At 36.0% G+C, this 22,403-nt stretch overlaps 2 long non-coding RNA genes across 3 annotated transcripts in view; both read left to right on the top strand.

The window, feature by feature from the left end:
* LOC103882485 overlaps window positions 1-4,310 on the top strand; it is an 89,241-nt gene extending 84,931 nt beyond the window's left edge. For both annotated transcript variants that reach the window (XR_004182360.1, XR_644333.4), the window contains exon 4: window positions 3,234-4,310. This is a non-coding gene — a long non-coding RNA (uncharacterized LOC103882485). The remainder of the gene's footprint in view (window positions 1-3,233) is intronic.
* A 5,437-nt stretch (window positions 4,311-9,747) lies between these two features.
* On the top strand, window positions 9,748-14,958 carry LOC103882484. Its single transcript, XR_004182359.1, has 4 exons — window positions 9,748-9,912; window positions 11,317-11,365; window positions 12,544-12,632; window positions 13,043-14,958. It is a non-coding gene; the product is annotated as an uncharacterized LOC103882484 (long non-coding RNA).
* Window positions 14,959-22,403: the final 7,445 nt, after the last annotated feature.

The following is a 22,403-nucleotide window of genomic DNA, read 5'->3' as shown; positions in this document are numbered from 1 at the left end:
GCTTGTATTTATTTTATATTTATTCTTATTATAAGCACTTTAGTTTACTTGCATATTACATAAACCTTTCCGAGCAGACTTTAATATCTGACTTTATTTTCTCTCTTATGTGTATTGCAAACATTGATGGATTTTTGGATTAATCTTATATATTATTGATTGAAATGCATCACTATCTTATCTCCCTATTGCTCAGTAACTTCAGTCTACACTGCCCAAGTTGTGGTCACATACTATTTCACAACTGTTTTACATCTTATTACATCTTCATCTCTACCTACATGTGCTAATGTCTTTCTCCACAACATATTTTTGTATAATTGAAAATAGGCATATTCTCCTTTGACCTTCTACAACAGAAAAGTTTATTCTGTGTGAGCACACGGTGCATGAATGTTTGTATGGAAATCTCTCTATTTTATAGCATATTATGTCATTTGTTGACAACATTCTCCTTAAGAGGTGGTAAGCCTTCAGGGATTAGAAGTCATTTTTGTACCAGTGCCTCTTGCAGTACTTTGTAGGTCATAAACAGACAATAAACTTGTTGCATAATGTATTAGAGGAAGACTTGGCAGAACTTTGTGTTCAGTGTGGTACAAGGGATGAAGGAGACAAAGAAACCAAAGATGACTCATAGTTGTGAGCCCAGGAGTGTTGAGGACTTCATGTAAGATATAAATTTGGAAAAGATGGATTAGAGAAAGGTTATGGACATTTGTAAACATGCTCAGATTTAGTTTTAGGAGAATGCTTAATTGAATTTTATTCAATTATTAAACTTTTTTTAGAGATGAGGCAAAAGAACAATAAGCGATGTTATGGTTATAGATTTATACCTTAGAGGTTGAAATTTAAAACAAATAAGTAAGTGAATTTCTTAAAGCCTAAGAGAGTGCCATTCACAAAATAAAATTTATTAAACAGATACCACGTGCAAGGATACATTGGTGAATACAATGGACAAAGTTGTTAACTTGTGAAGCTTGCAGATTTACTGCTGTAAATGGGTAGAGGCAAGAAAAAAAAATAAAACCCATAAGTATGGTTTCTTTCATATTCAGTCATTCAATAAATATTTGTTGAGTGTCATTCATAAACTAGTTTTTGGGCTATATTCTTGGGGATATAGCAATAAATATATCAGAGAGTTTACGGTCTTAAAAACAAGGAATATAAATTTGATGAGTATTATGAGGTGCAATAGAGTAGTGTGCTTTGAGAACAGTTGTCATGGGTACTCAACCTAGAGTAGGCTGTTAGGAAAGACCTCTTGGGAGAATGAGGCGTAGGGATGCATCTGGTGGGAGAAGTGTATTTTGGCAGAGAACATCACGATTGAAGAACCAAAGGTGAGAAATAGTATATCAAGTTCAGGAGTGTAAATAGCACAGAATGAAAACATGGTAGGGATGCAGTGTAGTGTGTGTGAAAGGACTAGAGATACAGGTGTGCTCACATAATGCGGAACTCTGTAAATTATGTTACTAACTCAGAATTTTATTTTAAGCATGTTGTTAAGCCACTTGTAGCTATGAATAATTGATAGAATAAATTGAACTCAAAGAAGCTATCACCAGAATTTGACTCTAATTTCCAAAATTACTACCTTTAACTGAATGGTGTCTACTTTCCTTTCTCTCTTCTTTGATAACATTCTAGTAAGATCTCTCACCCTCCAAATTTTAAAATTGCTTTATTGAATTATAACGCAATTAAAAACTATATACAAATTTAAATTGTGCAATTTAATACATTTTGACATATTTACATTCCTATGAATCCATCATCACAACCAAGACAATGCACACATGCGTCACTCCTTAAAGTTTTCTCATCCTCTGTGTCATCCTCCTTTTCTCACCCCCCTTACCCTACTTTAATTTCACCAGCCCTGATCTGCTTTCTGTCACGGTAAATTGGTTTTCAAATTCCAGAGTAGTGTGTAAGTGAAATAAAACACGTTCATTTGTTGTTCTTTCTGTTTGTCTTCTTTCACTTAGTATAATTATTTTGAGATCCATCCATGCCTTTGTATGTATCAATAGTTCATCCCTTTTTGATAGACCAGCAGTATTTCATTCAGTGTACAACACTTTATTTATCCATTCACCTGCTCTGAAGATTTGCTTTTCCTCACACACTTGGGTTACCAGTACTCAGCTGAAGACTTGAGGGACCTCACTACAGCTATCTAGAACTCTTTGTTTGCTCAGCTCTTTCTTCTCCAGTATTCTGTCTAGAGAGAGGCGGATGACTTGACATCCCTGGACCCTCCAGTCTGTCTTAAATGAGGGAAACCACTGGGCTTTTTTAGGTTCCTCTCCCTGCCTCTCCATAGGGACCTAGAACTCTCTCTTTGCTTAGCTCTTTCTTCTCCAGTACTCCCTCTAGAAAAAGTGACACACGATGACATCACTGTACCCTACAATCTGTCTTAATTTAGCGGGACGGCTGGGCTTTTTTCAGATTCTTCTTCCCGCACTGTGACCTGTATACTCTCTATAGATTGTAAGCTGGGGGTTATTGCACAAATTACTTTATTTTTTCCCTCCTCAGTGAGGAATCATGGTCCTGGGCTGCCTGATATCCAACATCTAAAAACTGTTGTTTCATATATTTTACCTGGTTTTGTTCAGAGTTTCCATTGTAAATGTAAATCCAGTCCCTGTTTCATCATCATGGCTAAAAGTGGAAACTTCTTTTTGGTAACATTCAGTTATAAAAGTCTTATATTTATAACTATGACTTATTTTAATGTATTAAAGATAGAGTCGAGTCCAACAACAAAATGCCAGCCTCTTGTTCCTTTCTATGCCTCACTCCTCTGTTTAACGGCTGCCTCACTCCTGGCTCAGGGATCTGCGGTGGGAAAGAAGTCATCGTCTGTTTTCTCACTCTTCCTCTGGCTCTTTCAATTATCATAATTTCTCAACTGTGGACTCTTCTGAGGCTGGAGCAGGGGAATGGAAGCTAGACGAAAGGCAGGTGGGCTTTAGATAATTTTTACTGTTTTATTTGTACTCTTTGGTTTGATGCCCTTGATATTTGCAAAAACTCTTTCATGAGTTGCATTTCTGGATTCTTTGGAGGCTTCACAGAAACTGCCAAATGACACTTTCCACACATCTAGGAAATATACCTTCTGACAGGACGTTTGCAAATGCTTCCTCCTCCAGCTGCTAGGTAGATACGTAACCACATTCACCCTTGATGTCTCTTTATCTCACCAGGCACCCTACGAGATGAGTTCTTTTTAAAACAGCTGCTTTCCATGGCACCCATTTTGGCGAATAGAAAATTCATCATGCTTACCACACCAAGTAGCAGGAAGGCAGGCTTGCCAGCCGTCCCCTGCCTCCTTGCCCTAGTCTCCAGTACTGCTCCAGCTGGCCTGTAACCTCTAGAATCCTCCCACGAATATGCAGGTACGAGTTTCTAAATAACGCACACGCACACCCTTCCTCTCCCTAAGGGGACGCGTCTCAAGTTATCCCCAAATGTCTTCATATTTCTTTAGTCTGGTAATCTGCATATATATATCTTAGTAATTTAGTAAACATTCAGGAACAAAGGACAATGGCAGTCCCTATTTTTTGCAAGCAACTCAATCTCCCAGATGTTTCATTGTCCTTAGCATTTTCCTCACTTGGCTTGAGAGGCTGATAATACCCCTCTCTTATTTTTCCCTTAAGGAAGGGTAGGATTAATATTAAAGAATATGTTAATATTAAAGAATATGTTAATATTAAAAATATGTTAGTCTCCTATTAAAATAGATATTTGAGTTTCTAATGGTTGTTTCATTCTCTTTGCTATGTTTTAACAAGTCCTGCATGAGTGTATCTAGAAACTTTCTTTAGAATGTGATTATGCTGATTCATTCCCACCCAAAATTCAAGACATAAGGAATTTTGTCCTTTAACATCTTGTTGAGACTGGATCAAATATTCCTTTTGGAATGATCACTATAGCTGCAGTGTGGGAAATAGAAGAAAGGGAGGACAAACAGGACATTATTTATTTACTAATACTTTGTTCTTAGTTTTGTTGAGGTATGATTAACACCTATAAATTGTATATATTTTAGGTGTACAATGTGATGTTTTTGCTAAATGTATACATTGTGGAATGACTACCACAATCGAGTTTACATTTCCAACAACTTGCCTATTCATTTTTTGTGTGGTGGGTCGGGGGGCAGAGAGGTGAGAACACTTGAGATCTACTTTCTTAGCAAATTTCGAATATAGGACACATTGCTATATTAACTATAGTCATCATGCTGTACATTAGATCTACAGACTAATTGTCTTATAACTGAAAGTTGGTATTCTTTGGCCAGTATCTTCTCTTTTCTCTCATATTTAAAAGACTATGGTTTATAATAATTCCAGGTATCAAGCTGAAGTTACTCCTGAAAGATATGGAGAACAGTTTTTTTTTTATTTTTATTTTTATTTTTTTTTTGTTAAATGCTTCAGAGACACTGCAACTGGGATCTAAAATCCTGGGGAGCCAGCAATAAGGGTGTTGAGTCTGCTACTGGTAGAGACAATGATTGGAGGTGGAGGTCTCCTTTAATTGTGTCGAAGACAAGGAGATTTATTCTATTTGTCTTGGTTCTCCTGTGGCTCATAGTCCAGGTTCTCTAATTTCAACTTTATGGGACCAAACCATTAACTCTCGCAGGAAGTATGAAAACCATCTCGAACGGTATTTCTGGCCTACCAAGGAGGGTATGTTAGATGTAGAAAATTCCTCCTGTATTGTTGAAACCAAATTTAAGAGAAGCCTTAAATTATCTTCTTAGTACACGTTTTTTATACCTCAGGGGAGTAGATCATTTAGACCCATCTTGAGCAGTTCTTGGGGCATGTTTTAGCATGTTTGTCTCTTATTAGGCTCCGTTTTTCTAAATCTTAGTTAAAAAGAGGGATAAATTTAGATAAATCAAATTTCTGTTCAAATGCCATCTCCTCAGAAATATTTTTTCTATCAAAAGAGCAGCTATCATTTTTTATCCCTTTATCCTACATTATTTTCCTTTATAGCTCATCTTATTGCCTGACACTATTCTTTATATTTTTATATTTATTTATTGTTTGTCCATCTCATTTAAATGTAAGTTTTATGAGGATAGGGAATTACTGTGCTTTATGAGGATAGAGACTCAGTTGCTTCTGTATCTCCAGTGCCTAGAACAATGCCTGACATATAATAATTGTTCAGTAAACACTTGTTGAATTACTATGTTGAGTAGAAGACTGGACTTTTGTTGAAGTTCTCTCTCAGCATAACATAATTTCCATTATTTTATTATTATTATTATTATTTTTGAGATGGAGTCTTGCTCTTTCACCCAGGCTGGAGTGCAGTGGCACCATCTCAGCTCACTGCAGGCTCCACTCCTGAGTTCATGCCATTCTCCTGCCTCAGCCTCCCAAGTAGCTGGGATGATAGGTGCCCACCACCACGCCCAGCTAATTTTTTGTATTTTTCATAGAGACGGGGTGTCACTGTGTTAGCCAGGATGGTCTCGATCTCCTGACCTTGTGATCTGCCCGCCTTGGCCTCCCAAAGTGCTGAGATTACAGGCGTGAGCCACGGGCGCCTGGCCATTTCCATTATTTCTTTGTAAGAATTCGATGCTGAGGATTTCCCTTCACAGTGTTATCTAACCCTTGTATACAGGAAACAGTCCCAGTACTTGGCATGACATTGCAGCTAGACATGGGATCCAAATATCTAAGGGGGCATTGTGGAAAGAGACAGTTTATCACAGGGACCCATGCCCAGGAAAACAAATAAAGAGTCCAGTTATCTGAGTTGGTGTTCTCAAAACAGGAAGGGCTCTTTTACTAGAGTCGGAACATATAAACCAGTCAAGACGGCTTGATTATGAGCCACTTTAATACTGAGCCAAACGTTGATGTTGCTTTGGACTAGAGACTGGGTTGTTAACGACCTTTGCACGAAACTAATCCTGAAGTGGAAGGTGAAGTAGCTCCACCCGAGGGAGAAGGGAAGATGAACTGTGAAGAAGCAATAGACGCTTCGGGCTTTCAGGTAACTGTGGCAACAGGAATCCCAGTCAGTTTGCCATGATGTTGAAATTGATGGTCACCAAAATGATCAAAAAGGACTTGCTTCACTAAAGTGACCAGAAAATTTCAGTCAAAATTATCAATTGGGCAACACTTTTAAAACATAATAGAATGGCCATTTGTATGACTAAAAAAGTATTTATTTTTAAAAGTTCCAGGGAACATTTCTTTCTGGTGTTCAGGGTCCATCGAAAAATCAATGACTGCTTAGCAGCAATACAGTTGGAATTAAAATCCCATTAAATCTCACTTTGTGAGTTTCCCTAATTAAAGTCTCACTGTACTTCTCAGTAAATACTTATTAGAGGAATCATTAGGTGAAGTCCCAAATTATTAATGTTTGAATATAAATACCAAATATGCTACAGCGAGTATCCAAATGTTTCACGCAGTGTCATTAATTCAACTGAATTAGTCTGGAAAATGTGATCAGACACGTCTTCAATGTCAGGGAGGGCAGCAGGAGGGGCTGCTTCTCTCCCTGATGATCATGAACTTCTTTTTCCTTGTCCTCCTACATTTACTCTAATTCAAGCAAAACGGCATTCATTTTTGGAGAGTTACGAACAGGATTATCTCAAAGATGCCTTTTAGTCTCAAATCCCTTGTACCTTTAATTGTGCTTTTCAGAGTTCTCTGTTTTCCTACCAACACTATTAGAGTCCTGTGTGTGAACTGAGGTGAGGATTCTGGTCAGGCAGACACTTCAGTACATCAGAGCAACTCTACTTTTATCTCTTTTTTATGCTGGAATTCGCAGTATATTTTCATTTGATGACCGTGTTTTGTGTATAAAAGCAAAGCATTTTGGGGGCAAAGAAGATACAGTGGAACTGGGTACAAGCCAAGGAATCTCTAGATAAAAGACTTTTTTTGTTGTTATTCTAAAGGTCATTTAAATATGGTTAGATCTATCACCTCTATTATTGATTAATATTTAAACATATTTTGTCATATCCCTCAATTATCAATGCATAAGTACCACTTTTCTGAGGAAAGGAATATTGATGGATCTGAGCCTGCTACTTAAGTGAGATAATTAATGTATCTCTGGAATTATCTATGCATGGTAGACCTTGATATTTGTCTGCAAAGGATAACCAAAGTCATTCCCAGGAATAAATTACATATGTTTAAAAAACATATTGAAGAGACTAATTTTGTGGGAACAGCTTCTTCTTCGTATTAACACAATACAATTAATTCTCACAATGTGAATGCAAAGAAAATGGTATTTGAAGAGGGAAATTAAAAGGGTGAAGGACACTCAGAATCCGGAATAAATCACAACATGAGCCCAAATAAGGTAAATCTTTTGAGGAAGTTATAGTTCAACAATAATTTGATATGACACTTTTCTTTTTTTTTTTTCTTGAGAATAAAGGATAATTATCCAATTTTATTCCTTCCATGCGACTGTCCATTGGGTGAAAACTTTAGCCATTGCCAATCAATTGGTAGATCTCTACCTCTGATCCTATCACTGGATGTACCGTAGTTTGTTTAAACATTAATGCATTGAAGGACATTTGTGTTGCTTCCATTTTTGTCTATTCCAAATAAAGCTCCTGTGAAACATCTAATGTAAATTTTTATAGGATGCCATGTTTTTGTTTCTCTGGAATAACTGTTCCCAAATGCAATTGTTTGTTATATGATAGTTGGATGTTTATTTTGTTTGTGTTTTTCTTTGTCTGTCTTTTTTTTAAGAAATCGCCAAATTGTTTTCTGAGTGACCTATTTCTCTACACCCTCACCAAATTTGGTGTTTTCACTATTTTTGGTTTTAGCCATTCTGATAGGTGTGCAGTGATCTCAATGTGATTTTACTCTACCTTTCCCTAATGACTAATAATGTCAAACATCCTTTCATGTGCTTATTTGACATCTGTTTATACTATTTGATGCAATGTCTGTTCATATCTTTTGCCCAATTTATTATAAGATGTTGAATTATATGAATGCTTTATATATGCTAGTTACTAGTTTTTTTAATGGGTACGTGATTTCAAATATTTTTTCCAGTCTATAGAATATGCCTTTACTTTCCTCACATGGTCTTCTATAGAACAATAGTTTAAAAAATTGATGAGGGCTGGGTGCGGTGGCTCATGCCTGTAATCCCAACACTTTGGGAGGCCCAGGTGGGCAGATCACGAGGTGAGGAGATCGAGACCATCCTGGCTAACATGGTGAAATGCCGTCTCTAGTAAAAATACAAAAAATTAGCTGGGCGTGGTGGCGGATGCCTGTAGTCCCAGCTACTCGGAAGGCTGAGGCAGGAAAACGGCGTGAACCCGGGAGGAGGAGTTTGCAGTGAGCTGAGATGGCGCCACTGCACTCCAGCCTGGGTGACAGAGTGAGACTCTGTCTCAAAAAAAAAAAAAACTGATGAGATCTAACTTACCATTTTTTCTTTTATGGGTTATGCTTTTGATGTCAAGTTTAAGTACTCCTTGCTTTTAGCCCTGCATCCTAAAATTAGTCTCTTATTCCTTGATTTGTGATGACTTGGTTGAACTAGTTTTGTCAAATTTCCAGAGACATTTATACTTTATATCCATCTGATGAGGGGAGAAAGGACATGAGAGGAGTGGAAAGCCAAGGGCAATGTACTGTGTCACAAAGAGCACAGTTTTGGGTGTCAGATAGACTCAAGAGTGAATTGATCAGTTTGGCAACACATTGGCTATGTGCCATTGGTTGATTTACTTCTGTGTATATCAATTTTTGATTATCAAAACAGGAATAAAGTATCCGTATCACAAATTGGCATTATAGATTAAATAACAGAGCATTTGGCATTTGATATGTACTCAATAAAGAGAAAAAACAAGCTGTCAAGATTAATATAATTTATCATACAACAAAGCATGTGTTGGCATTTATTGATGTAGGGGAATTTAGTTATAACACCTTGTATTCTTATATCGCCATTCAGGGTACAGAAGAAGACAGAAACTTGAGGTATTATTTTGAAGTAAGAGAGCATTTCTTTGGCTAGCAATAGGGAAGAGAAATCACCAAAGAAGATATAAACAAAAACATAAGCGTGTTGGGAGATGTGTTAGATATAAGCAGTACTCCTTAATGTCTTGCATTCTTCTCTGTTCTGGTCAAACAGGAGACCTCACCTTCCAGCCCTTTGTTTTGGTGGTGACATGTGACAATATTTGGCTAATGGGCGGTGAAGAGAAATGGCATGTATCACTTATGAACTGAGGGAGTAGACCACTCTACATCATCCTCTAGCTCTCTTTTCCCTTACTGTGGCATCCTAGAAACTATGTGACATGTTGGAGCCACAAGTTAGAAGTAGATTTTATTTCTACGATAGTCACCAGTGGAAGGGAGTTGCCTATGGGAGGGTCTTCAGAGGACTTTGAATCAGTAAGAAATAAACTTTCTGTGTGAAGTCAGTGGCATTTCAGTTTATTTCCACAGCTTGAGCTAGCCAATTCTTACTAATATAGAATTTTTTTTGAGACAGAGTGAACTGGGCTCACTGCAACCTCAGCCTCCTGGGTTCAAGTGATTCTCCTGCCTCAGCCTCTCAAGTAGCTGGGATTAAAGACACATGACAACATGCCAGGCTAATTTTTGTAATTTTTTTTTTTTAGTACAGATGGTGTTTCCGCATGTTGGCTAGCCTGATCTCAAACTCCTGACCTCAAGTGATACATCCACCCTGGCCTCCCAAAGTGCTGGGATTACAGGCATGAACCACCATGTCCGGCCCAGAATATTTTCCAATAATGGTCACAGCTTAGTCTGGCAGTGCTTCTTACTACAACTCAACAGCAGGGTACGTTTTAATATGTTTACATTCAAATGCTCCACTTTTTAGAAGTGAACTTGTGGAACTTAAATGTGGGTTAAAAATAATTTATAGCAAATTAAAATAGTATTATATATTAAATATAATATATATCACAATATATGGATTAAATTATTTTTATTTAAATTATCAGTAAAATATGTTGCAAACAATAGTGACCAATTAATTTTAATGTAATCTTTCATGCTGATATTTTTAATCTTCACAAGTATGAGACTGCATCTTATCTCATTTAATATTAATGAAGTTTTTATCTTTTTGTTTTGCATTTGGTGCTAGTAAGAACTGAGAATTCTAATTTGAAAGATTTACTATTGAATACTACAAAATATATTTCACTTTGTTAAAATATTTTTAGGATTTTCTTCTTAATATTAATCTGGAATTAAAAAGGGGATTTACTTACTTGAAGATCATTATCTGTAGAAACAGATTTTTTTCCTGTAATATGAAAATCAAAATCTATCATCATTCTACTTGAAGAAATTATTTTTTGTCTCATCTTATTTATTTATTTAAGACAGAGTCTTACTCTGTCACCCAGGCTGGCGTGCAGTGATGTGATCTCAGCTCACTGCAACCTCTGCCTCCCATGTTCAAGTGATTCTTCCACCTCAGCCTCCCAAGTAGCTGGGATTACAGGTGTAAGCCACCACGCCTGGCTAATTTTTGTTTTTTGGGGTTTTTTTTGTATTTTCAGTAGAGACGCGGTTTTGCCGTGTTGGCCAGGGTGGCTAATCTTATTTTCCTATACCTAAGAATGACCAATATTTTTTTTTTCTTACAATGATACTAACTGCTGTGTAATTGAAGGAAAACTAATTTGTACCATAATTGGATATAATAAAATGTTAAGACTTTTTTCTATTACTCTACCTACAAAATAACAGATTTTTATCTGAAAAGCGAGTAGTTTGTCTTTAAAATTTTAAATCCATCCAAAGACTTTCTTATCTGTCTTAACCCTAAAAGTGAATTATAAATACTTGCTGAATACTTATTAACATTTATTAATAACATTTCAATCTTTAAGTATTTGCAAAAAATATTTTCTACCTTCTTTTCAAATGTACTATTATTTACTAGATATTAGCACATGTAAGTTCTAGATATAACATTTTACTCCTTTGGAGAGCTATGTTAGTTTGGTGTGCAAAAATGAATGTTCATATTAGCCATTCATAATTTAGCAGTTATTTAGATCTATATGTTTTAAAGGTATTAATTGTTTATAACTTACATTACTTCTGTAGTGTGGTCAAATTAAGTAGCTAGGGGTTGGGTAACTTCTTTATTAAAAAAGAAAAAGTGTGATCTTTGTGCTTCGTTGTGATATTAGGACTCTTACCTGCAGACTTCTTTTTGTTACAGAAAAAAAGATCCGAATACTGTCAGCCTGGAGTGGAATCGAATGAGCTGTGTATGAACAGCTGTCCTAAGCAGTTAGATTCCCTGAGCCTTTTGCCAAAACTTAAGTATTTCATGCCCTGGAAAGGGAGCCTGGAGCTTAACAATATAAAAATTGGAATTAGTTGAGAGTACTACAACATCTGAGGATCTCCATGATCTGAAACTAACTTATTTTGTTTACCACTTCATTATATGACACTTAGCATTACATTCATACTGCATGAGACTATTCCCCATTTTTGACACAACACTGTACTTTTACTCACTTCGGGCACCCTGGCTTATACCATCAGCCTTACGCTCTATTACTTTTCCCTCCTTCGTCCCTAAATGTTCAAGCTCTACGTCTTCATTTGGGCCTTAAAGAGTAAATAGGTATTCTATATATTGAAACCACACCTTACAATACTTTACAATACTGAAGAGTGGTTTAGATAACACTTGCTCTCTTGCTTTCATGTTAATGTGACTATTCTGGGGGGATATTTCTGGATTGGTTTTCTTGATAGATGAAATGGCCTGTGAATGCAGTCAGTGAGTTGGAGTTCATGAAGGTATTCAGGGTTGAATATCTACAAAGTCTGCTTTTTCTGCCTTGGAGAACTGTGGTTTCATGACTGAGTTTGTCACATGGTGAATAAGCAAAGAGAAAACAACCTTCATGAAGTTTCAGCTTCATTGCCAAAGAGTGGTTTTCAAAATGGCAATTTGCTGCTTCCATGTTGTAGTGTAACATTTTGTTTACCCTCAGTTGTTAAAATCAATTGCGGTTGGTTGCAATTCCTGAGGGGCCTACCTTTATAATGTAAGGTTTGAATAATTTGTCAAAAGTGCTCAGCTCTAGATTTATAGTTTCAAAAAAAAAATTAAAAAAATCCTTTGATTTTCCCAAAGTGATACTATGAACCTTTGAAATGGCTTGACTTTGCCCAGTGATCAGGTTTCCCTGCAGAGCATACAGGCTTTGTGGTCAGTATTTTGATCCCCAAAGGAATGCCTTTTGGAAATGCCAAGCTAGCACAAATGCTGAAGCTTATAAGTGCCTGCTGCTCTACTACTACTGTTGTGTGTCTTGTTGAAGTTTCCTTTATGTACTTCAAAGACATTGAAACAAATCAGAAAACTGTATCAAGGGGTGAGGGAAAATAGCAGGAGAGATTACATTTCATTGTTTCTTTTATTCTTCAGTTCTAGTTCCTAGACTTTCAGACAAGTAGAGTGAGATGAAAGATGGTGCCTGCTGTTTTACTGAAAGAGTCTTGGTTCCTGTTGCTCAGGTACAAGCTCTAGGATTAATATATCATAGCTATATCTTGAGAATGTCTTAGTTCTCTTCTGGCAGACAGAAATGCAGCTGTGCATTTTTAGGACATGCAACTGGGATAGGAGAAAAAAATAAAAATGACTTTAGGCTTATTGTGGCCAAAGAAAGACTTCATAAGGAAACAAAAAGTTTTAAGGCTTTACTGGATTATTTTCACTCTTGTTGTTGTGTATATTTGGGAGCTTATTGAGCTGTTGTTGGGAGAAGCATGTTGGACCAGAAATCCATAGAACTGGGGATTGGAATTATGGCTTCAACATTCTCTAGCTCTGTGAAGTTGGCCAAATTACTTAGTTTCTTTACTTATCTATTCTCCTTTATAATAGCACAGATTTGATAATCTCAATATTTTATACTTTACAGGACAATTGTGAGGCTGAAGCATTGAAGAAATGTAAGAAATTATTGGAATTGCCTCACAGAAGATGGGCCCAGCAGATCTTTGGTACTTTTTCCAACATTTATATAAACACATTATCTCACCATGTGTTTGCTTAAGTAAGATTGCAGATTTCAGTAGGCATGCTCACCAAATTGTGAATCTGGAACTGGGAGAGTAGATTGGTCTGTGATTTTCCCTGGAGTCATAGGAACCAAGTGTTCAAATTTCTACCTCGTTTACGTTTTGGATTGGGTACCATGTGCTAAAGGAATGTGCAGTGGCCTGAGAGACTCCTGCTATTTTCAAGAAGGTTCTACCTGAGGAGTTAACTACAGAATAGTAACACAGTGGATTTATATGGTACTTCTACTTTTCTCCTTTTTATTATTTCTTTCCTTCCTGCCACAAACAGCTGTGCACTTACAATCTATCTATATGAACAAAAGAATTATTCGTTCTAGTACTCACATTTGCTTGTAGGAGTTCGAATTTTGTTAGCATGAGTTTAAGTCTTTAGGAAATTGGATATGCAATATCCACTTAATTTTTCATTTTATCTATTCATTGAAGGAAAGGCACTATATTTCAGTAGAAACAACAAGAAAATATGAATACGATTTTGGTGCACTGATTTCTTGTTTGGCCATTTTTCTTTCTGCTGACGAAAGAGAGTCTGTAAAGAGATGAAAAGATCTATTTGGAATAGACTATGTCTTATACAATGGAAATACCTTTTATTTTGGCATTGAGGGTGAATGGAGAAAGCGTCTACTGTGTTTGCATCACACCTCTATGAAATAAAGCATGGCATAGTATTTATGCCACTGTCTTATTCCATTCAGTGTTGCTATAAAGGAATATCTGAGGATGAAAAGACATTTATTTGGCTCATTCTGCAGACTGAGCAAGAAACATGGCACCAGCATTTGCTTCTGGTGAAGGCCTCAGGCTGCTTCCACTCATGGTGGAAGGTAAAGGGGACTGTTTTGTAGAGATCACACGGTGAAAGAGAAAACAAAGAGAGCAATAGACATGCTGGGCACTTTCTAACATCCGACTCTAGCAGGAACTAACAGAGTGAGAACCCACCCACCACCCCAACACCCCCTCCAGGGAAGACATTGATCTATTCATGAGGAATCAGTGCCCAGCACCCAAACACTTATTAGACCCCACTTCCAACATTGGAATCAAATTTCAACATGGGATTTGGAGGAAACAAACATCAAAAATATAACACCTACTGATACCTTCTGTTCTTATAATCAGGATTCTCACTCTGAATAGACAATAAAGAAAGAAGAGAAAACCCATACCACCAACCTAAGCCGTTTAACCTAATTTTTAATTTAAAAATATATGAATAAGTAAACATAAATCAATTAGCAGAAATTTCATCAAAGCTAGCAACACAAAAGATAATGAAAAAGGGGAAAAAGAAAAGAAAAAAAACAACTAACTCTGGATAAATCAATAAAATTCATGGAAGAAAATAGAACTTTAAATGCATTTCATTTAAAAGCTTACAGCAATCCAATGATTTTTTTTTTCCATCAAATAAACCAACATGCTCCTTTTAGAAAGGAGAAGTCTTCAAAAAGGAAGAGTTAATGTCAATTTAAAATATTGGCCAAAATTTTTAAAGTTAACAGTAGAACTGGAGAAAAGTTCAAGTAAATCTTGTAGAATATTATTTAAACGAAAATGTAAAGTTTGACAGAAAAGATGAAAGACATAGAGAGACAACATCCATCTAAGTGAAAATAAAGGGGGGAAGTTTTGAAGAAACCTCAGAAGAAATACATACAGTGCTAAGCAGGGTTAAAGCAGAAAGAATGCAGCAAAAACAAAAAAAATTAAAAATTGTTTCCATAGGTTATTTGGGAACAGGTGGTGTTTGTTTACAGGAGTAAGTTCTTTAGTGGTGATTTGTGAGATTTTGGTGAACCTGTCACCCGAGAAGTATACACTGCACCCAATCTGCAGTCTTTTATCCCTTACCCTCTGCCTGTCTTTTCTCCCTGAGTCCTCAAAGTCCATTGTGTCATTCTTATGCTTTTGCATCCTCATAGCTTAGTTCCCACTTATGAATGAGAACATACAATATTGCTGTGGGTTTGTCATAGGTGACTTTTAGTACATTGAATTATGTCCCTTGTGTGCTGATTTTGCTGAGAGTTTTAATCATAAAGGGATGTTGGATTTTTTTCAAATGCTTTTCCTGCATCTATTGAGATGATCATGTGATTTTTGTTTTTAATTCTGTTTATGTGGTGTATCACATTTATTGACTTGCCTATATTAAACCATCTCAGCATCCCTAATATGAAACCCACTGGATCATGTTGGATTATCTTTTTGATTTGTTATTGGATTCAGTTTGCTAATATTTTGTTAGGGATTTTTGTATCTGTGTTCATCAGGGATATTGGTCTGTAGTTTTCTTTTTTGGTTATGGCCTTTCCTGGCTTTGGTATTAGGGTGATGCTGGCTTTATAGGATGATTTAGGGAGGATTCTCTCTTTATCTTGTGGAATAGTGTCAACAGGATTGGTACCAATTCTTCTTTGAACGCCTAGTAGAATTCTGCTGTGAATCCATCTGGTCCTGGACGTTTCTTTGTCGGTAATTTTTTTTTTATTGCAATTTTAATATCGCTGCTTGTTATTGGTCTGTTCAGGGTATCTAATTCTTCCTGAAGTAAGCTAGGAGACTTGTATCTTTCCAGGAATTTATCCATCTCCTCTAGGTTTTCTAGTCTGTGCATGTAAAAATGTTCATAGCAGACTTGAATGAACTTTTGTATTTCTGTGGTGTCAGTTGTAATATCTCCCTTTTCATTTCTAATTGAGCTTATTTGAATTTTCTCTCTTGGTGAATCGTGTTAATGGTTTATTAATTTTGTTTATCTTTTCAAAGAACCAGCTTTTTATTTCATTTATCTTTTGTATTTTCTTTTTGTTTCAATTTCATTTAGTTCTGCTCTGCTCTGCTCTTGGTTATTTCCTTTCTTCTGCTGCATTTGAGTTTGGTTTGTTCTTGTTTCTCTAGTTCCTTGAGGTATGACCTTAGATTGTCTGTAGAGTGAAGAGACAACTTATGGAATGGGAGAAAATATTTTCAAATCACATATCTGACAAGAAGTTAATATCTAAACAAAAGGAACTCAACTCAATAGTAAGAAAACTAAAAACTCCAAAAAGATATACAAATGGCTCACAGATATATGAAAAATGGTCAACATTACTAATAATTAGGGAGATGAAAATTAAAACTGTAATGAAATTGTATCCCACACCTGTTAGTATGGCTATTATCAAGAAAAAAGTAACAAATTCTGGTAAGGCTGTGGAGGAAAGGTAACCTTCATATGCTGTTGTGGGGAATGCAAAGTAGTACAGCCATTATGGACAGTTGTATGGAAGTCCATCAAAAAATTGAAAACATAACTACAATAGGATCTAGTAATCCCACTTCTGGGAATATATCCAAAATAAATGAAATCAGTATGGTGAAGAGGTATCTGCACCCCATGTCCATTACCGCATTGTTCACGGTAACAAAGACATGGAATCAATCTAAGTGTTCAATAACAAATGAATGGATAAATACACTGTGACAAACACACACACGCAATGCAAGACTACTGAGCCTCAACAAATAAGGAAATTCTTCTGGCATCGTAGATAAACCTGGAGGACTTACACTAAGCAAAATATGTCAGGCTGAGAAAGACAAATGCTGCATGATCTCACTTACATGTGGTATCTGAAAGAGTGAAACTCATAGAAGCAAAGTGTAGAATGGTGGTTCCTACAAGCTGACGGTGGGGGTGGAAGGAGTAGAGACATGTTGCTCAAAGGGTACAGAGTTTGAGTAAGGATGAATAAGTTCTAGGGATCTAGTTATTGCATAGTGAGTTGATAATAATATATTGTATGCTTAAAAGTTGCTGAGCAAGTAGATCCTCAATATTCTCACCACACATTCACACACACCAAAAAGTAACTATGTGTGGTGATGGATATGTTAACCATCCTGATTGTGGCAAATATGTTAATTGTCCTGATTATGGCAATCATTTCACAATGTATACATCTATCAATACATCATATTGTACACTGTGTATATAGCTATTTTTATTTGTTAACTGTACCTCAATAAAGCTGGAGAGAATAAAGAAAAAAAAGATACTTGATGAGTTATCTAAAGAAAAAAGAAATTGAGGCATTGGAGACAGAGAAGAATTAAGACTTCCTAGATATTCCTTGAATATGGTTTTGGTTTTGGAGACAGATACTTATGTGAAAAATAAAAATGTAAATAAATTACAATCTCAAGTAAAATTATCTAAAAATTGAAGAAAAATATAAAATATTTGAGAAAAAAATAGCAATACAACAATAAAAATAATAAGCATTTAAAACAGCCTTATAACAACTATTTAGATAGTATTTACATTGCCTTAAGTATTATAAGTATTCTGGAGATGATTTAAAATATACAGGAAAATTTGCATAGGTTATATGAAAATACTGTATTATTTTATATGAGGAGTGTGAGCATCCACAGATTTTGGCGTCCATGACAGTCCTGGAACCAGGACCCTACAGATACTGAGGGACAACTATACATAAATTACCATTCATGTGTACTTGACAAATAGATTTCTTCAAGGACTCATAAAGTTTATATAAAATAATACAAGGGTATAGTTAGGCAGAATGAAAATGAAATCCAAGAATGAGGAAAAAAAGAAATGATTTTCAATGCTTATTTTATATGCTAAGTCAATGCACACACATATACACAAGCACAAATGAAAGCTTAGCATCTGACATTGGATATGCTTAGGATGGCACTTCTACCCCGCCTTAGTAATCAAGGAAAAGACTCAGATTTTCTTAGAATAGACTAAAAAAATGAAAATGATTCAGCATAGATACTTTTTAATTTTTCTCTACAAACTATGTATTTCTTGGTAAACTTAACTTCTTAAGTTGTAGACCTACTTTTGATGCCAATCAGGGCTGCATATGGCAATAGCCAATCCTTGCTATGTGAAAACCAACTGATAACAAATGTCACCACTATTCTTCAACTGCTTGTTGAAAGTTGAAGAAAGAGTCACATAAAATTGGTCAGTTAATAGGGTTGAAAAAAAAGAATCATATAATATTGGGCTGAAAATGAATAAATGGCTAGGGGTTATTCTGAGTGACAACTTTGCAATGTTGATGTTGATTACATTGTTAATTTAGTAAAAAAAAAAAAAAAGGGCTTGAAATTAATATCATAAAGAATACACATCACCTTACTTCCAGAGCACTGGAACAAATGTTCTGTTTATTGACAGGTATGTAAAAATGGGATGGTGAGGGGGAGAAGGCATGAGGCATATTGCGAATCTGAAGCCACTATACCAGAGATACAAATCTGAAAACATGTATGTTCATCTTATTTTAATGATTTTTCTTTAGATAGAAACAAAGTAGGTTCTCTTGCTTAAATGGTCAATTTGGGGCTTCTTGCATTAGTTTGGCCAAACCCGTGTGAGAAAAATGTAGCCCACAGTGTCTGGATGGGAGGTAATTTTTATCCAGCACCTGGCCAATGAACCATGATGTGAATGCAAATCCTCGTTGAATGATTACATGTATAGCACTGCCTGTGTTTTCTAAGCACTCTTCTAGTCCTATTCATACAGAAAGTGATCAAAACAGGTAACATATTTTGCCCTGGTAACATAATGGAGCTTAAATCCTAGAGGTAGAATATAGAAAAAGTAAAGTATATGATATGTTAGGTGATAAATGCTATAGAAAAAAATAGAGTTAATCAAAATGCCGGAGACTTGTGTTCAATTTTTAAGAGAGTAGTCAGGGAACGTTCTCTGAAAAACTGTCATTTAAGCAAAGATCGTTATAAAGTGAAGCAATGAGTCATGGGATAACTGGGTGGAAATAACTGGGCTCGTATGTGCCAGGAATACTAGGAAATCCAGTGCGGCACACTGAGTGAGGAGATGAGTATTCTGAGATAAGCTCACGGGGTTGAGGGCAGGTAGTAGGCCACATCGGACTGGAGTTCTATGCTTCCTTATAGTAGCCACTAGCAACTTTTGGCTAGCTTTTGAGTGCTTGAGTGCTTGTTTAAATTGAGGTATGTATTAGATGGAAAATATACACTGACTATGTAGTGTAAAGAATGATAATTATCTCATTAATACATTTTATATGGATTACATAGCAAAATGATAATATATTGTATTTATTGGGTAGAATAAAACATATTTAAATATTAATTGATCTGCTCCTTTTTAAGTGGTTACTAGAAAAAATTGTGGCTACTGGCTGGGTGTGGTGGCTCACAGCTGTAATCTCAGCACTTTGGGAGGCCGAGATGGGTGGATCACCTGGGATCAAGAGCTCGAGACCAGACTGGACAACATGGTGAAACCCCGTCTCTACTAAAAATACAAAAATTAGCTGGGTGTGGTGGCGTGCACCTGTCATTCCAGCCACTCTGGAGGTGTCAGGCTGAGGAACAACAATGCTACTACATTTAGGATATCCATTTATTCATTTCTCTCTCTGTTTTCTCTCTTGGGTTTTGTTTGTTCATTTGTTTGTTTTTGTTAACCTCTATTTATGGTAACCAAAGGGAAGGAGAATATTGTCTTTAAGATTTCAAAAAAAGAACTTCTTTCAAAAAATGTATTTCTATATTACAGCTACTCAGGAGGCTAGGGCAGGAGAATCGTTTGAATCTGGAGGCAGAGGTTGCAGTGAGCCAAGATCACGCAAAGCAAGACTCTGTCTCAAAAACAAAAAACAAAACAAACAAACAAACAAATAAAACTGTGGCTACCTTTATATTTCTATTGGAGAGCATTGTAGACCATTATAAAGATTTTAGCTTTTACTCATAGGGAACTAAGGAGCCTTTGGAAGGTTATGAGTTGAGAAGTAGCATGATTTGACTTCTCATTTAATAAGATCACTCTGGCTGCTGTGCAGAGAATAGACTATAGAGGGATGAAGAGCAAGGTAACTACATAGGAGACAACTTCAATAATCAAGGCAAGAGGTGATGACAATTGGACCACAGTGAAAGCAGTGAAGTCTCAGATAATTTTTAAATGTGTGTTTAGGCACAGTTGGTGATAAACTGGGTGTAGAATTTGGAAGAAGCCAAAGATAAGGTCAAGATTTCTGACTTAAGGAAATAACAAGTCTGGATTTGTCTTAGTTAATTAAGTTGAGATCAACTTCAGGAAGAACAGGTTTTAGGGGGAAGATCAGAAGTTCAGTCTAGGACTTACTAAAATTTGATATACCTGGGTTTTTCTGATAATATTAATTAATTATTTATATTCTAGTTAATCAGATGCATATTGCTTAACTAGATTATCTGTCATATATATTGCAGCAATTAATACACTTTTGCATTAATCTCATATATTCAGAAGTATTCTGTTTAATTTCACAGATGGTTAATTACTGTGTCAAAATGTAAGAATATATTTAAAGTTCTTGAATATAATGACAAAACATTTTTCAAAACTAGTACGTAATTGAATATTCTTACCTGAAGTGCATAAACATGTATGTCATTTTTCCATACCGTTACCAGCCCTGTATAATATACTTTTAATACAACTGCTAATTTTATAGGTATTTTGACAACTTTGTTTACATTTTTATTTCTTTTAAAAATAACTCTGAGATTGAACCTTCATATGTTTGTGTAATAACTTCTTTTGTACATTATTTTACTATTTATTTATGAAATGTTTCTAGGTTTACATATTTTAATCTTCACTTCCATTTCTCCTGAGATATTGATATATTAGACTGTTATCACAAGGTAATAATAACAAGCTTAATTATTATCAATACAATATGTTTAGTTTTCTGTATACTAAAGTGATAACAACCTATTCTTCTATTTCACTAACTTTAGAGACATACAGGTAGCCTAAGTGAATCATTATAGTCTATTGTATTAGCATGGAAACATGCTGATAACTGAGGGCTGTTGTTTCTCTTCCTAGCTTTTGGAAAATTAAAGATTTATAATAGATGCTACCTTTACTTCAGAGTGTCTACTTTACCTCTTCTCAAACTGGAATTACATAATCCTGAATGGTTCTTAAGGTATAGGGCTGAGGAACACCAATGCTATTACATTTAGGACATCATTTCTCTCTCTGTCTCTCTTGGTTTTTGTTTGTTTTTATTAGCCCCTATTTATGGTTCCCTACTCTAGATACAGTGGCCAACCCCTTATGTTTTCTTTAGAAGACACACATTTCAAGGCTGTAATATAGAAAAACATCTTTTGAAAGAAGTTCTTTTTTTGAAATATTAAAGACAATAATCTCTTTCCCTTTGGCTACTAAATATAGTCTATGTCCTATACCAATTTTGTAAACATGAAAATATGGGTTCTCTGATCTATAAATAGAAAGAACAGTACCCAGACTTGGCATTTGTGAACACATAACACTTGTAGAATATTTTTAGAGACCATCAATATTGCTTGGTTATTGGGGGAAACTCCACCCCTGATATTCAACGTGGGTCGTCAGGGAGTAAAACATGTGTATCTGTGGACCAAACCGATGCCGCTTCTCCGCACCTACCAAAGGGAATTGGGTTCCCACATGTACTTAGGAAAAAAGAAAGACCACGTGGGTGCCAGATATCAGGAAAACCCCACCCCTGATATTCAATATGGCTTATTTTCTATTTCCCTAAGCATTGGCTGGTCTGAGAAATAAAGGCAAAGAGTACAAAAGAGGGAAATTTTAAAGCTGAGTGTCCGGGGGAGACATCACATGTCAGCAGGTTCCGTGATGCTCTCTGAGCTGTAAAACCAGCAAGTTTTTATTAGTGATTTTCAAAATTACAAAAATGATGTTAGAGAAGTTCACCATAATGTCCAATTTCACTCCCCTAGGCAGAGCATGGACTGACCAGGCCATCTGATTTCAAAGGCATACTGCCTTTGTGGTCCCAAATGAGGTGTGTACATCTATGGCCCTTCAAGTTTACCTGTGAAACAGGAGCATTTACAGCAACCAAGTGTTGTGGGAAGTCAGGGACCCTGAACGGAGGGACCGGCTGAAGCCGCAGCAGCGGAACATAAATTATGAAGATTTCGTGGATATTTATTAGTTCCCCAAATTAATACTTTTATAATTTCTTATGCCAGTATTTACTACAACCTCTAAACGTAAATTGTGAAGATTTCATGGACACTTATCACTTCCCCAGTCAATACCCTTGTGATTTCCTATGCCTATCTTTAATCTCTTAATCCCATCATCTTTGTAAG

This window comes from Papio anubis, chromosome 2, assembly GCF_008728515.1.
Source record: "Papio anubis isolate 15944 chromosome 2, Panubis1.0, whole genome shotgun sequence".
NCBI lineage: Eukaryota > Metazoa > Chordata > Mammalia > Primates > Cercopithecidae > Papio > Papio anubis.
The sequence above is the reverse complement of the archived record's forward strand: the minus strand, read 5'-3'. Positions and strand labels throughout refer to the sequence as shown.